Source organism: Amyelois transitella, chromosome 24, assembly GCF_032362555.1.
Source record: "Amyelois transitella isolate CPQ chromosome 24, ilAmyTran1.1, whole genome shotgun sequence".
In the NCBI taxonomy this organism is placed as follows: Eukaryota; Metazoa; Arthropoda; class Insecta; order Lepidoptera; family Pyralidae; genus Amyelois; species Amyelois transitella.
This window is the reverse complement of record NC_083527.1, coordinates 5,792,306-5,808,532: the sequence shown is the minus strand read 5'-3', so window position 1 is coordinate 5,808,532 and position 16,227 is coordinate 5,792,306. Positions and strand designations below refer to the sequence as shown.

The following is a 16,227-nucleotide window of genomic DNA, read 5'->3' as shown; positions in this document are numbered from 1 at the left end:
TAAATTATTTGCAGCTGTTAGTTACCCGCGCTTCTCATATTTGTTAGTACTAATGGAAGACAAGTAATTATGTATTCAAGCTCTCTATTTTGAGATGACTTAACACCGGTGAATATAAGTTACCGTGTGGTTCCTGGCACCAATGTCGTAAAATGCGACTAAGGGCTTATAAACTTGAGATTCTTCTTTTAGGCGATGGGCTAGCCAAAACTTGTCAGTTTTTGAATCTCAATTCTATCATTAAGGGAAACAGCTGAACGTGGCCTATCAGTCTTTTCAAGGCTGTTGGCTCTGTCTACCCTGTAAGGGATATAGACGTTATTATATTTTTGTATGAGTATAACTTTGTAATTGAAAAAATGTTCAGGGTTTTTCAACAATTTGACACTTTATTACGTAATATTTTATTGCATTCGAAAAAATTTAAATGTTGCCATACAAACTATACCTACAGGTACATAAAATTACGCCACTTTCCGGGAGGGTAGGCAGATACTACTATTTTCCACATGCCCCGATCCCTACATACTTCTTTCCTTATACCTACAGCATGTAAATTATTAGATGGTACGTAACATAAATAAATAAAAGTATTCGTAATCCAAATATTACCAATAGCGGGAAATACGAGATATTAACTTTTTTTTAAAAAACGAGTTTAAAAGTTGCCTCTACATAATTCTGCGCAGAATAGTGCAAGCAACAGTTGAAACAATCTGAAAAAAAAAAACAATAAAATGACAAAATGAACGAAGTAACCTGATGACCTTGTGAAACGTGACAATGTGCTTGAAATGCCCTTATTACAAGCGCATTAAACTAAAATTAAAAAAACAAAATGTCATAATCGCTCTGACAGGCGGATAAGCTCAAATATTTCCGCGCTATACGAAAATTTGACTTCTGCACAGATATTTATCAGTGTAACTTATAAAAGTGGTGATACTTTATGATTTTTTTTTAAATATTTTTTAAGCTTAGTTAATATTATTCAATGTCAGAACAAAGTTGCCGTGTGTCCCATCACAAATAGTTCTTAGTTGAAAAGTTTCATCTACTGTACGTACAACAAATTGTCCTGTCTGTCTGTCACAAACAGCTCTAAGACTTGTACAAAGGATAATAACAGTAAAGGCGAGAATTTCTAACTTTGAGTTATCGTCCTCTTGTTATTTACTGTTCTCTATTCTGGATGCTATTTCATTAGATATCTACTAGGTATTGTGTACACGCGATAAAGTAGAATCTCTTTTTTTTTAATAATAATTAATACTGGATGTACGCGGCGAAGCGATTCGAGGTGACGCGTTTGTACTGCGCTGTGTAAATAAATTAAGATAATCATTATAAACTTAAAAGTATTCGGTGCAAAGTGTATACGAATTAGAGCTTATTAAAAGACCTGTTTACTGGTGCAAGTAGTTACTGTGTATATACTAATATTCGTGTTCAGTGACGAAAACAGTTTAAAGCGAAGGATTGATTTCTACTAACCCACCATCATTACATTATATCGACCACTGTACTTAGATCCATTGCGCCGGCACATTGCGCATTCGCTGGAGCGATTATAGCCGCAACTTTATGAGTGTGAGCGAGACGCAACAAAGCATACGTTCACATATAAATTGGTTAACTGCATATTGTCGGTGGTAAACAAAATTAACTTTGGATTGGATATAGGTGTTTTTTTTGGATATAAACAATATCGATTTGTTATTATGGATTGCACAGCATGTCTACAACCTGTAGCAAAAGACAGGCAACTTATATGTACAATATGCAAGCGGTTCTATCATTATGCTTGTTTAAATATGAGTAGCAACTTTTATCGTCTAAACAAAGAAGAGTTTTCCGTCTCATGGCAGTGCCCGTCCTGTAATAATGTTACTTCACGGCGACACAAAGGAGACGAAACACCTGTACGATTACTCCACGAGACTAACATGTCATGTGATGGGTCTGCCCTGGATGAGAGCATAACCTCGCTGAGCACATCTATGTTACAATCTGATCCTATAATGAACAAATTGCCATCATCATCAACGTCTTTCTCTCTGGACCAACTGGCGGCACTGCTGGACAGCAAACTTAACGGCTATAACACTCAGATATTGGCAAAGTTAGAACAAAACAAAGCTGAGATTTTGAGTCTTGTCAAAATGGAACTTCACAAATCAATCGAGATGGTGAAATCTGAATTCACTGCAACTACTGATTTTTTGTCTGACCAAATTAATCACTTGAATGGTAGCATCGATGAGATCGCCAAGAAGGTAAAAAATCTTGAACAGGAGAATGTAAGCCTAGTTTCTCAACTAGGCAAGATTGGGAATAAGTTGGGAACCATACCCGAAGTAAATGATACTATTACAAAATTGCGAAACGAGTTAAATGAACGTGAGCGTGAATTTTTATTGAACGACGTCGAGTTAACATGCATACCCGAGTTTCAGGGAGAATCTTGTGTGCATATTGTAGTAACTGTTGCCTCTAAATTGGGAATTGATATCACTGAAAAGGATATCGTAGTAGCAGCAAGAGTGGGGTCGCGCGGACAGCCTCAGGATAAGAAGCAGTCGTATGCGGGAGATGGCGTGGGGGGTGACGTGCGGCCGCGGCCCGTGGTGGTGCGATTTGCCCGTCGCGCTATCCGTGATGAACTGCTGCGGCAGTCTCGCGTGCGTAGAAATGCAAGTACGAGTGATCTCGGCCTTCCTCATCATACACCAAGAAGGTTCTATATTAATGAGAGACTGACCAAACTCAACAGAATCATATTTGCCAAAACACTTCAGGCATCCCGTGGTGCTAAGCCCGATAGTTGGAAATTTGTTTGGACAAAGGGAGGAAAGGTGTTTGCTAGGCGCACGGCTTCTTCATCTGTATATAAAATAATCAGCCTCAGTGATATAGAAAGAGTTTTCGGCCTTGCCTCAGCTGTCTCTGATGCCAACGATAATTCAAGCCAGCGATTGTTATGAATTTACCGGTTTATATTGCAAGGGATAGATCTGGTTTTCCCTGTTATAGTTATAATGCTATTTAGTATTGTGTCAAGTGCTTGCTCACATATACATGTACCGTGGGGATGTAGATATAATCACCGGTACTTTTTTTATCTGTTTTTTTATCTGTTTCTCGCTTTTAAGGTGCTATTATGCAACTATACATCTATACTATATTTTTCTTTCGTGTATTTCTCATATACTTTAATTAGTGCTTTGTTTACATTAAATGTACGGCGGATGTATAAAATTAACAATTTGTATTTTTCAAATGTATTTTTCACGAGAATGATGGTGACTACTTGTAAACATTTATACGCCTTGTTGAAACATAGAAACATATATTTTATTGCTTTTGATATATTTATTATATATAAGGTTTGTATAACTTGGCTATCCTTACATACACTGTTTAAACTATGCGAAGGTTATTTTTATATTTCCTACTCAGTTTCTTCATATGGGAAGCCTAGTGCTCGGTCCTTTTTTACTCGTATATTATATACTATAAGTGCTTGCGATTTTTATATGTACGATGGACTTGGTATTTGGTTGACCAGGTGGCTACTGTTTAAACGTAAAATTAAACTCTTTTGCATTCCCCATTTAGTAGTTATTGCACAAAAGATTGTATACAGTGCTCAGTTATTTGAATTAGAAATGTGTATGTGTAAAGCTAATAGCTTCTATATTGTTTATGTTAAGATGAGAGGGAATTGCTTTGGACTCAAAAGTACATTGGTTTTGAATGTGCAATGTGTATGTGTTTTGCGGCGCACTGAAGGGGCACTGATGGGGCACGTTTTTCGGTTTATTTATACAAAAAATGCTTTACCTCAAAGTGGCTTTTATATACATATATATTTCATTGAGTTACATCTCTTACACACATTATATTTTTTTGTAAATAACTTTGACAATCAACTGTTTTGTTTTGAAACTGAGATTCATATTTATAGAACCCCACACACATATGAGAAAATGTTTGTCTCTTTTAAGATATTGACTTTTAAAAGTGATATCACTTATACGTTATTTTTAATTATCTCACTCATAATTCACGCGTCTTATACTAAATAAATATGCAAACAAAAATGATTAAATCAAAAAACATGAAAATTAGTCTCTTTAACAAAGGGTCGCTAGGGTCGAGACATGATGAGTTTTTAATGGCAGTGGCTCGCGTTTCTCCAGATATTCTGGCAATAAATGAAACCTGGCTTTCTGATGAGGGGGATAGGCGTGCCCCAACGGTTCCAGGTTACAGACTCCGACATATACCTAGGCCGCCAAATCACCAACGTAGTCGTGGAGGAGGAGTAGGATTTTACATAAGGAAGGGGCTAGAGGCACGCACCTGTCCACACCCCACATCGGCCTCACATATTGATCAGATGTGGATATCTCTTAAGGTAAATTCCGTTCGTTTGCTCATTGGCACTGCGTATCGGCCTCCATGGCTTAACCCGGGAACCTTTTTTGATGCTATAACCGAATCGCTTGCGTCATTTTATGACTATGATAAGGTTTACCTTGTAGGTGACTTTAATGTTGACTTAATTGAAAAAGACCCATACAAGTACCCACAGCTTGAACAGTTTTTGAAATGTTTTAATCTCACGAACTTCGTTAACCAACCCACCCATTTTACTTCCCATAGTGAGACAATTATTGATCTGATCTGTTCGAATAGTGTAGTTTGCGACTTAAATGTTGATCATATACCCCAGCTTGGAGCTCATGCTTTTATTACAGCTCATTTAAACATAAGAAGACCTAGATTGCCTCTGAAGAAAGTCAGTAGCAGGAAATTAAAAAAAATATGTTTGAGTGGTTTTGACAGTGATATTTTAGATTTGAACCTATATGAAATAAATGATTTGGATGACGTTAATGACTTAATCTCTGTTTTCACCAATCGAGTAATGGCATTGTTTGATCGTCATGCGCCGATCACCTCATCTGTTGTACGACCTAAAAACACTCCGTGGATTACAAGTAATATTCGTTACCAAATGAAACTGCGCGATGAGGCTCACAGGAGATACAAAATTTCAGGACTGGAGGAGGATCATAGGCATTATAAAGATTTAAAGAAAATGGTACACGTGTGTCTTTTCACTGAGCGTAAAGCTTATTTTGATCAATATATTAATAATAATATTAAGAATCCCAAATTGCTTTGGAAAAATATTAAAAATTCAGTTCTGCCTGATTCAAATAATGCTTGCGATCTTCCTCAACATCTTTTGGAACCCGAAAAAATCAATGCTCACTTTTTGAATGTCCCTGGGCTAAATTCTATTTCTATATCAGATTTGTCTTACTTTGAATGTCATCGTAAGTTTTCCTGTGAGTTTCGCCTAGAACCGGTGACTGAGGAAGTTGTTGCCAATATCATATTAAGTATTAAGTCGAACGCGCAGGGTAGTGATGGTCTCAGTAGGGACATGATACTTTTAACAATGCCGTATACATTGTCAATAATCACTCAAATTATTAATAAGTCTATCACATCCTGTACATTTCCTGATAAATGGAAAATAGCCATTGTGTGTCCAATACCAAAAGTAGACAGTCCCCAGGACTTTAAGGACTTACGTCCTGTCAGCCTCCTTCCATATGTATCTAAGATAATGGAAAAAATAGTATACCTACAGTTATACAAATATTGTGAGGCTTGTGGCCTTCTTCCAGACAAACAATCGGGTTTCAGAAAGGGTCGCAGCACAGCGACAGCATTGATTGATGTTGTTGATAATATTCTTTACAGTCAGGATAGGGGCGAGGCCTCTCTTCTCGTTCTGTTGGACTACTCGCGTGCCTTTGATTGCATAAATATTCCCCTTCTTCTTTCGAAGATGTCTTACTATGGGTTCCATCCATCAACAATAAAATGGTTCAACTCTTACCTCAGTGGCCGGTCGCAGCGGATCCAAATACGAGCCTCCAATGGTGAGGTACTTAAATCGAAGAATAGTCCTGTTAGCAGAGGTGTACCACAGGGCTCTATTTTGGGGCCGCTGTTGTTTATTATATATACTGCGGATATAATTGACGTTATTAAAATTTGCAAATACCAATTGTATGCTGACGATTTGCAGATTTACGTATCTTTTGGAGACAAAGACTTTGATAGTGCCATTGCCGATCTTAATGCGGATCTTGACAGAATCGCTGCTTGGTCTGAAAGGAATTGCTTAGTTCTAAATCCAACCAAAACAAAATTTATGATTTTTGGATCTAAAAGTCAAATAGCTAAAACTAAATCGAGAAGATTATGCGTTAAAATCAGGGACACCAGTGTTGATATGGTAGAAGAGGCTAGAAATTTGGGAGTACTGATGGACGGCAGACTTAGGTTTGAGGATTATGTGGCGGGGGTGGTGAAGAGTTGTTTTTATAGACTGAAAGTCTTATACCGTATTAGAGATTTCATATGCGTAGATTTACGTATCTCTCTGTGTGAGGCACTGGTTTTATCTAAGCTTAATTATTGCATTACTGTATACGGACCTTGTCTCTTAGCTAAATCGCAGAAACTTATACAGCGGGTACAAAATGCCTGTGCACGATATTGCTTTAAAATTCCACCTCGCACAAGTGTTAGTCCGTTCATTTACTCCTCAAATCTCTTAAAAATGCGAGATCGACAGAAACTGTACATGGCAACCCTTATGTTTGGTGTGATCAACAAGAAGTCGCCTATGTATTTGTATGACAAAATAAAATTGAGATATCCGAGAGGATCGGAGGGGTTGAGAACATGTGTCCCTCCTCTCGTCGTGCCTCGACACAGAACAGCTGCGTTCTGTTGTAGTTTTAGGTATAATGCCACTAAAATATGGAATAATATCCCCCCTCCTATTCGAAATTTAAAATCACTCTTTTCATTTAAACTTAAATTTAAGGAATTTATTCTGTTAAATGCAATTGGAATGGCAAACGTTTGACCCAATCACAAAGTTAAATATACAAATATATACACAAACATTACTCGCATGTTTTCCTAGTGTGGCTACAGTCATTAATTATTGAACCATTTGATTGTTAAAGTGACGTGCATGCGCTTTTTTAACACTTAAGTAATAAGCAACAGTAAATGAAAATATTTATTACATTCGCACTTATTTATTTCTTTTTTGCTGAGCCATTAACAAACTTTACTGGACACTCGCCCTATAACTGGTACATTTATCTCCTCTTCGTGTGGCTTCGCTGAGCACATCTAAGGTTCTGGCAGAATCATCAGCGTCGCGGTGCCTACACCTGCGACATTATGCTGAGTCAGGACCTTTTCACTGTCCATCATTGTTTGTGGTACATACATTCATGCACATTGCACATTCACATTGTTTATTACTGTTAATTATGTATGTGTCCAACTAATGTATTGTGATGGTGAATAAAGCTTTTATCTATCTATCTATCTATCTACTGCTGGTAACATTTAGCTTAGCCTGGCAACACTGAAGATCCCCGCCTTTGCTAAAAAAAAAGTCTGTTGTGTAATGCTATGGCGAGCTATCTCCTGTTTCAACCGTTGAGGTGACAGCCCGCTGTTGGACGTGTTATTGATACTACAGGACGAGGAACAATTTCTATGACAGCCATGGTAAAAATAACAAAACGATCATGCCGTGTGCCAACACGGCATGATCGTTTTGTTATTTTTACCAGACACGCATTAGAATAAGTTAATGAAGACATTTTTTGATGAAGGGAAAACGATTGCTCATTATAGGTAGGGAGTCAATTAGTCGTAAGCATTTAGTCTTTAGTCGAAGCGTTCGGTATTCGAATGAATCTAATGAAACCTAGATAAGAACTGTACCGGCATTCGCAGTGTGTCCAAAATCTAGATCTAACCTCAAAACAGTTGTTCCTAAAACAATAATAAGTATAATAAATACCAGCTGCTCCTTGTCTATGACACATTTATCAGACGCTCAAAATAACTGGCAAATTAATGGCGTGACATTCGTTCCAATTTTAAAATTTAAAACTGTTTTCATGTATAATGGCTGTTCTGAAAACTGTCACAGAGAAAATCATTCTTTTGTTTTTAAAATAAATTAGAAGGCAATGAAATATTGCTTGTCATTAAATTTGTGAATTTTAGTGTTATTTATTTTTTAGTTATATGCCAGTTTCATTTTAAATGTTCAGTTTGTATTGTCAACGTTAATAATACAGGTACTTATTAAACTGTACAGATATCTCTGTTCTTAAAATTTTTCAGCGAAAGATAATTTTGAACGAGCGTATTTAAATTATTATAAATAAAAAACAAAGACTGCTTACGATATTGTCTGCTACTAGGGGCTTAAAACCCTTTACCTCTGCTTAGAGATAATTTTTACAGAAAAAAAGTTTTATGAAGGGTCTTGGCCAGTTTTAGGCCAACGGATTGAAACACGATACGTTTTGAGCGTGGCGCTCATTAAATAGAACGGGTTTAACATTTTCCTGAATAACATTTTTGGATTTTGCCTTAAAAATATTGAACCTTTTTTAAATATCTTTAGACGTATATTATTCTAATTGACGTAGATAGAAGTCCTGTTTAAAAACAATGAGTCTCATAAAATGCATTTAGAGAAAGGTATGATAGCAGACAAAATAAATTCAGAAGAAGAATTGACTAACTTCTAATATCACATATATAAAATTCTCTCGTCGCAATATTCGTTCCCGTACTCCTTCGAAACGGCTTGACCGATTCTCATGAAATTTTGTGAGCATATTGAGTAGGTCTGAGAATCGGCCAACATCTATTTTCACACCCCTTAGTGATAAGGGTTGTCCATCCTAAAAACATTTTTAACTAGAAATTACTTGAAAAATATTTATATGTCAAAACGACGTTTGCCAGGACAGCTAGTTTTATATAAAAATAAACTTTCCAAAACTAACACTAACCACGTCATTCTTTACGGAATAGACAAAGCCAACAGCCTCGCAAAGACTGAAAGGCCAACCAAAATTGTATCAATTTTGTTTTACAAAAGTCGAGAGCGAAGTTCATGGGTTCGAAACTATTTGAACAAATAAGATAATACCCCAAAGACCTTTGTTGCGACGTGCCTTGGCTGTAAATGGGTTGTTGGGAGTTTTGCTTTAGTCCAAATGCACACGAGGGAACCGTGTTGATGAGTTGACAGAATAAAAAAAAGTTCTTGAATAAAATTCATGTCATAAGATTTGGACATCATAGTGTTTACAGACTTAATTATAAAAAATACCTGACTAGTTCTTTAGATGTTGGTTAATTAAATACATATATCAACAAAACTTTAATTTTATATAAATTATCATCATACATATGTAGGTATACATCAAAATTCACACGCATCAGCTTATTGAGCTGCTAGTGTGTTTTAAGTATATAATATAATAATATTCTTTTTCTTCCAGAAAAAAAGGTAAATTAGTTTGTACACAACAGTTGTGATAGATAGACTATCGTATTACTTCATTACATATGGTCACATCTATATCCCTTACGAGGTAGACAGAGCCAACAGTCTCGAAAAGACTGAAAGGCCACGTTCAGCTTTTTTGGCTTGATGATAGAATTGAGATTCGAATAGTGACAGGTTGCTAACCCATCGCCTAAAAGAAGAATCCCAAGTTTATAAGCCTATCTCTAAGTCGCCTTTTACCACATCCATGGGAAAGACAATATGTTCCTATTCTCTTTTTTTTATTGGTACCGGGAACCACACAGCACGTTACAAATGATCCGTTGTCTATTGTTTTAAAACCTTGTCAACATCCTTATTATAAACATTATTTTAAAAATAGCAAGCCGCCTAAAACCGAATAGACATTTTTTATCAGCCCAGTCGCCCAAAACGAGGGTTTTCAAATCCCTGAACGGTTTTTACGTTCCTATCGAGACGTAATCCAGTTACGACCGAAGGATTAGTCGCAGACGGATCGCTTTTAAATCACATTTTTCAAACGCCCGCTTTAGCTACGGCCCAAATTATTTTTAACCGACTTCCTAAGTATACTGAGTTTACATATGTATGTTGAAGTCTCCGTTCCTAACGGGGTAGACGAAGCGTCGCAAATTTTAGAGGCAACTGAGACGTTGTTGCTTCGGTCGTTCGCTTAGTCGCCTTTTACGACATCCATGGGACAGAGATGGAGTGGTCCTATTCTTTTTTGTATTGGTGCCGGGAACCACACGGCACTGATTGTGATTATTATATCAATTTTTAAATTATCTCTCATACCAGCGATGTTTTACTGGCGTGGCTGTAAAGAGGAATGTCGTGTGGTTCCCGGAACTTTAAAATAAAATCGTCTTTTCCCATGAATAGCATATAGGCAATGGCTAATAAACTTGGTATTCTTCTTTTTGGCGATGGGCTAGCAACCTGTCACAATTTAAATCTCAATTCCATCTTTTACCACTGATCGTGTTGGTCTTTTAAAGACTGTTGGCTCTGTCTTCCCCGCAAGGGATGTAGACGTAAATATATGTACCTACATATATATGAAGCATTTTGTTACATACTTTTATAATCTGCGCGAGAACATATAACTAGCTATATTTATATTTAAAAGTACTTTATACGGCTATATATTACTATCTCTACATATATTATAAAGCTGAAGAGTTTGTTTGAACGCGCTAATCTCAGGAACTACTATTTCGAATTGGAAAATTATTTTTGTGTTGAATAGACCTTTTATGGAGGAAGGCTTTAGACTATATAACATCACGCTGCAATTATAAGGAGCAAAGAAATAATTGATAATGTGAAAAAATCGGGGAAAATTATTTAACCTTCAGGGCTTCAATGATGCCCAAAATAACTTTTCCACGCAGACGAAGTCGCGGGCACAGCTAGTTAAGTATAAAGCATTCCACTATGAACAACTTTACACATGAATTAATGCAAGTTAACCTTTTATGTTGGAGGTTAAAAATGAGAAACGATTGTGTTATTTTGCAATGTCATCTAAAAGGTGGAAATGCCTAATGTATTTGAAATTACCATCAGGGGGAAAGTGACAAATTTGACCAAACCGAATTGAACGTTCAACAAAGGCAGGAAATCAAATATAGCCACGTCTTTATCCTTTACGGGGTAGACAGAGCTGATGGTCTTGATTAGACTGAAAGGCCGCGTTCAGCTGTTTGGCTAAATATGGAATTAAGATACTAATAGTGACAGGTTGCTAGGGCATCGCCTAAAAGAAGTATCCTTAGTTATTAACCGTTCCCTTCATTGACTTTTACAATAAATAATAATAATAAATATATACGTAACAAATTACACAGATTGAGTTAGCCTCGAAGTAAGTTCGAGACTTGGGTTACGAGATATTAACTCAACGATACTATATTCTATAATAAATACTTATATAGATAAATATCCAAAGCCCAGGCCAATCAGAAAAAGTTCTTTTCTCATCATGCCCTCGCCGGGATTCGAACCCGGGACCTCCGGTGTTACAATCCTGTGTACAATCTACAAGCCTTATAACGAAAATGTAATAACTAATAAGTGCCGTGCGGTTCCGGGCATCAATAATAAAAAATACAGAATAGGAACACTCCAACTCTTTCCCAGGAACGTCGTAGGGTAAGGAGGGGGAATGACGCTCAGTGGGTAATGGCGTTCACCTAGGTAAATCTATCAAAACGCAGCATAGCAATACGCCACAACGCATGAAGGCGCGGGGGAAGGGGGCCTCTAACAGGCGGCGACACGAACAGACAGTCAGCCCGCATCAGCTGACCGTGAAGTGCGTTTCTTTGTTTGTGGCCGCGCCGATGTAATTTTACGTTTGGTGTTTTCTGTCGGTAAGTCTTAAATTTTAATGCCTATTTTATTATTAATTTACTTTTTCTGATAGTTAAACTATTCTATTTTGTAAATATAGTAAATTTTCAACTCTATTGTGCATATTTTTATTATTATTTCACATCAATCGCAAAATGGGCGTTTGGGGTTATACCGCTCATTTGAGCGCCATTACCCCTTAGTGACAATTTTTATTTCATTGTTGTAGATATGCCAAGAAAACGTGAAAGAACCACCCCTCAACCCCTATGAAAATTATTTTAGAAGACAAAGAAAAGAAAAAAGTAGAGAAACTTAAGAAAACGGGGAAAAAAGTTGCCAAAGGGAAGAAACCAAAGAAACAAAAAACGCACAAGAGAAAAATTTTAATGTCCAGTTCTTCAAATAGTGATGATGGAGACCAAATATGCGACGATGACAGCGATGATGACATGAATATGGATAATGAAAATTACAATAAATGCATCATCTGCGAAGAATTCGGCAAAAACAAGGAATTGTGGTACCGTTGCACCCTCTGCGGGCTGTGGGCCCACGCCATTTGTTCGGGATGGGATGCACCAGATGGTTTTATCTGTGATTTATGTGTTCAAAAATAATTGTTATCATTTTCTAATTAGTCCTAGCTTTGACAATAATGATTAGTTTATGATACTATGATAATTAAAGTGAATTGTGATAGTTGATTTTAAGTTCAAAAATTTTACCATAATTGTTAAATTAAAAAAGACTGATTTATCGTACGAATAGGGGTTAATTAATACGAATTTGTGTTTCTAGAACTCACTTTTATTTTATAATGTTGATATCATTCCTGTTTTTTTAATTAACACATATATAATCGGTTATATTTCTTAAAAACATGTTTGAGCGTCGTTACCCCGTACCCCGAGCGGTATTACCCAGAGTAAGGGGGCAATGCCGCTCAAGCATGCTTTTTTTAAAATGTTTTTTTACTATTAGTAAATAAAAGGTATACGCTGTTATTGTTAACTAGTTGATTACTAGAGAGTTAAAGACTATGTTTCTTTTTTAAATTTTGAATTAAAATGTCTAATCAAAAAAATACACCATTTTTTCGTTAGCTGAACGCCATTCCCCCTCCTTACCCTAAAAGGCGACTAGGGATAGGCTCATAAGCTTAGGATGCTTAATTTAAGCGATGGGCTAGCAGCCTGTCACTATTTGAATCTCAATTCTATCATGGAGCCGAGCAGCTGAGCGTGGCCTGTCAGACTCTTCGGGACTGTTGGCTCAGTCTACCCCGCAATGAATGCATCGCTGTTAAAATTACCGTCAATTTACAATGATTATATATATGCAGCTGTATAGAGAGTCCTTGTTCTGGTTATAGCTCCAATTCACACCCTCTCATTTCGCAGACACTCATGTGTGGTTAAATAATACAACATTGTTGTCGACACTTCCCAGTTATAGTTGTTTTATGTCTTCGTACACTAGTTTCGGCGATGACATCTTAGTTCGTAGATTCAAGAAATACCTAGGGTATAGGTAACAGGCAATTAGAGATTTTGAAGTAACTGACAGAAAATAAAATATGGGAAAAATATAGATCTCAAATTTATATGCATATGGATGTCGTAAAATGCGACTAAGGGAAATGCTGTAAACTTGGGATTCTTCTTGTAGGCGATGGGCTAGCAACACAGATAATAGTGTGGCTAGCAACCTGTCACTATTTGAATCTCAATTCCATCATTAATCCATCGACGGCCTCTGTGGCGCAGCGGTAGTACGCTTGTCTGTGGCATCGGAGGTCACGGTTTCGAATCCCGGTCAGGGCATGATGAGTAAAGAACGTTCTCTGATAGACCTGGGTCTTTGAATGTTTATCTATAGGTATAAGTATTTATTATAAAATATAGTATCGCTGAGTTAGTATCTCGTAACACAATTCAGGAACTTACTTCGAGGCTAACTCAATCAGTGTAATTTGTCCCGTCTATATTTATTTACTTATAATACGATTTGAAAAATTCAAGTTTTTCTATTTGTTAAGTCTAAAACAAAGTTATCAGTGTCATTGGCGGCATCAAAGTGACTTCCGTCACATGTGCAAAGCTAACTTTGTCAGAATGTCTCATCAAGATGCTACTCAGAATCGCAATATCAGGGGACCCATAAAGCTGCAAGCAACATTGAAGACGTATGTTCTTGTTCCTCCTGGCTTTAGTCCCGGTTGCATCCTCACGCCGTGTGGTTCCCGGTACCAATACAAAAAAAGAATGGGACCACTCCATCTCTTTTCCATGGATGTCGTAAAAGGCGACTTAGGGATAGGCTTAGGTACATGCTTGGAGTTCTTTTTTAGGCGACGGGCTAGCAACCTGTCACTATTTTGAATCTCAATTCTATCTTATGGCTTAATGATGTAAATTAAATAAAATTCTGTAATCAGTTGCAAGATATGAAATATTGAAGCATTTCCCCTGATTGGCTCTTACAATTTGCAGATTATAAATACAAACAGCTAGCACACGAACAATAATTTTTATATCATATCAGAACGAATCTTGCACTAGTTAAATATGCGTCTATTTTTTTTTTCAAAAACATGTTATTCAAAACATTGCGAGGGAAAGTATGTGTAAAAATAACATATAACATACATATGATCACGTCTTCATCCCTTACGGGGTAGACAGAGCCAATGGACTTGAAAAGACTGTTAGGCCGCGTTCAGCTGTTCGGCATAATGTTAGAATTCAGATTCAAATAGTGACAGATTGCTAGCCCATCGCCTAAAAGAAGAACCCCAAGTTTATAAGCATATCCCTTACTCGCCTTTACCGACATCAATGGGAACGAAATGGATTGGTTTCATTGTTTTTTACGGGTATCAAGAACCACACGGCATCAATTCCAGATATTAATATAATAAAAACTTTGTGAACACATAAATCCATAGGAGGATGTTGTTCCGCGTCTGGGTGTCTGTATATCCTAAACAAACAGAAGATTAGGTCAACGCATGGGGCCTTGTGAAAAATGACAGTATTTTTCGTTGTTAGGGCGGTGATCCATAGCTATAGCGATGCGATGTGGGAGACTAAAAACATTGTGGGTGTTGGTACTAACTACATGAAAAAACACGTGGATAATACGTGTTTACACGTGTTTTTTCTTTACTGAGTAGTCTTACTTGATACTTACCCTTACTGATACATAAGTACATATGTACCTACAAACAGACACTCATATATATTTTGGGGTAGACAGAGCCAACAATCTTGAAAAGACTAAAAAGCCACGTTCAGCTGTATGGCTTAATGATGCAATCGCCGACAAGCTGCTTGTTCGTCTTGGACCGCAACGCTTAAGCGATGCAAAATAAATCTTACGCTCAGTGGACACACGCCTTTGCACCAAACTAACACTTTCCACGTTTCATCTGTCACTGTCCGCCGCCATGTTTACCTTTATTAAAAAAAAACATGGCGATCAATTTTGATAGATTTGCAAAAAATTGTTTTGTTTGTATTAGACATTTCATTTTTTTTATTTATTTGTGCCATACATCAGATCCAGAATTATTATAGCCTATTTTGGTAATGTTGTGCGGTTCCCGGCACCAATACAAAAAAGCATAGGACCACTCCATCTCTTTCCATGGATGTCGTAAAAGTCGACTAAGGGTTAGGCTTACAAACTTGGGATTCTTTTTTTAGGCGATGGGCTAGGAACTTGTCACTATTTGAATCTTTTTCTGGCTTTCAGTTGTCAGTGGCGTTGGCTCTGTCTACCCCACAAGAGATATAGACGTGACCATATATATTTTGGTATATGTACGTGTGTGTTTTGGTAACATACTAATATGATATATGTATATATTTTTTATTTACAGGTAAGTCGTCGAACGTTTATTACGTAAGTTTTGTATTATTCATTCATTCATATAGTCACGTCTATATCCCTTGCGGGGTGGACAGAGCCAGCAGTCTTGAAAGACTGACAGGCCACGTTCAGCTGTTTGGCTTTATGAAAGAATCAGTATGCATTTATAATACAAAAGGCACGCAAGGAACCACACGGCACATTTACCTACATATATATTATTTGGAATTCCATTAATAAATATCATCATCTCTCAGTTATATCGTGCCAAAATAAACACGAGTTATGCAAGCAATTGCATTCAATTCTAACAACTAAAATCATTCGGAGTGACGTTAATCGCATACAGAGCCATTTTGAAAATAAAGCGAGATAGTAAATTGCTGTGAACTATTTCAATGATTTCTTTAATGATAAGGAATGTGTAGAATGCGTGTGAACCTAAATAGATTTTATATTCAAGAATAGCTGTGCGCGCAACTTCGTCCGCGTGGAATAGTTAATCAGTTATTTTGGGCATCATTGTAACCCTCAAGGAT

At 36.9% G+C, this 16,227-nt stretch overlaps 1 protein-coding gene and 1 long non-coding RNA gene across 11 annotated transcripts in view; both read left to right on the top strand.

The window, feature by feature from the left end:
* Positions 1–16,227, top strand: part of LOC106142717 (KH domain-containing, RNA-binding, signal transduction-associated protein 2) — a 162,612-nt gene that overhangs the window by 97,905 nt on the left and 48,480 nt on the right. The gene's annotated exons all lie outside the window — the stretch shown is intronic.
* LOC106142221 (uncharacterized) lies at positions 11,748–12,901 on the top strand. The gene is made up of 2 exons (XR_009657368.1): positions 11,748–11,832; positions 12,042–12,901. It is a non-coding gene; the product is annotated as an uncharacterized LOC106142221 (long non-coding RNA).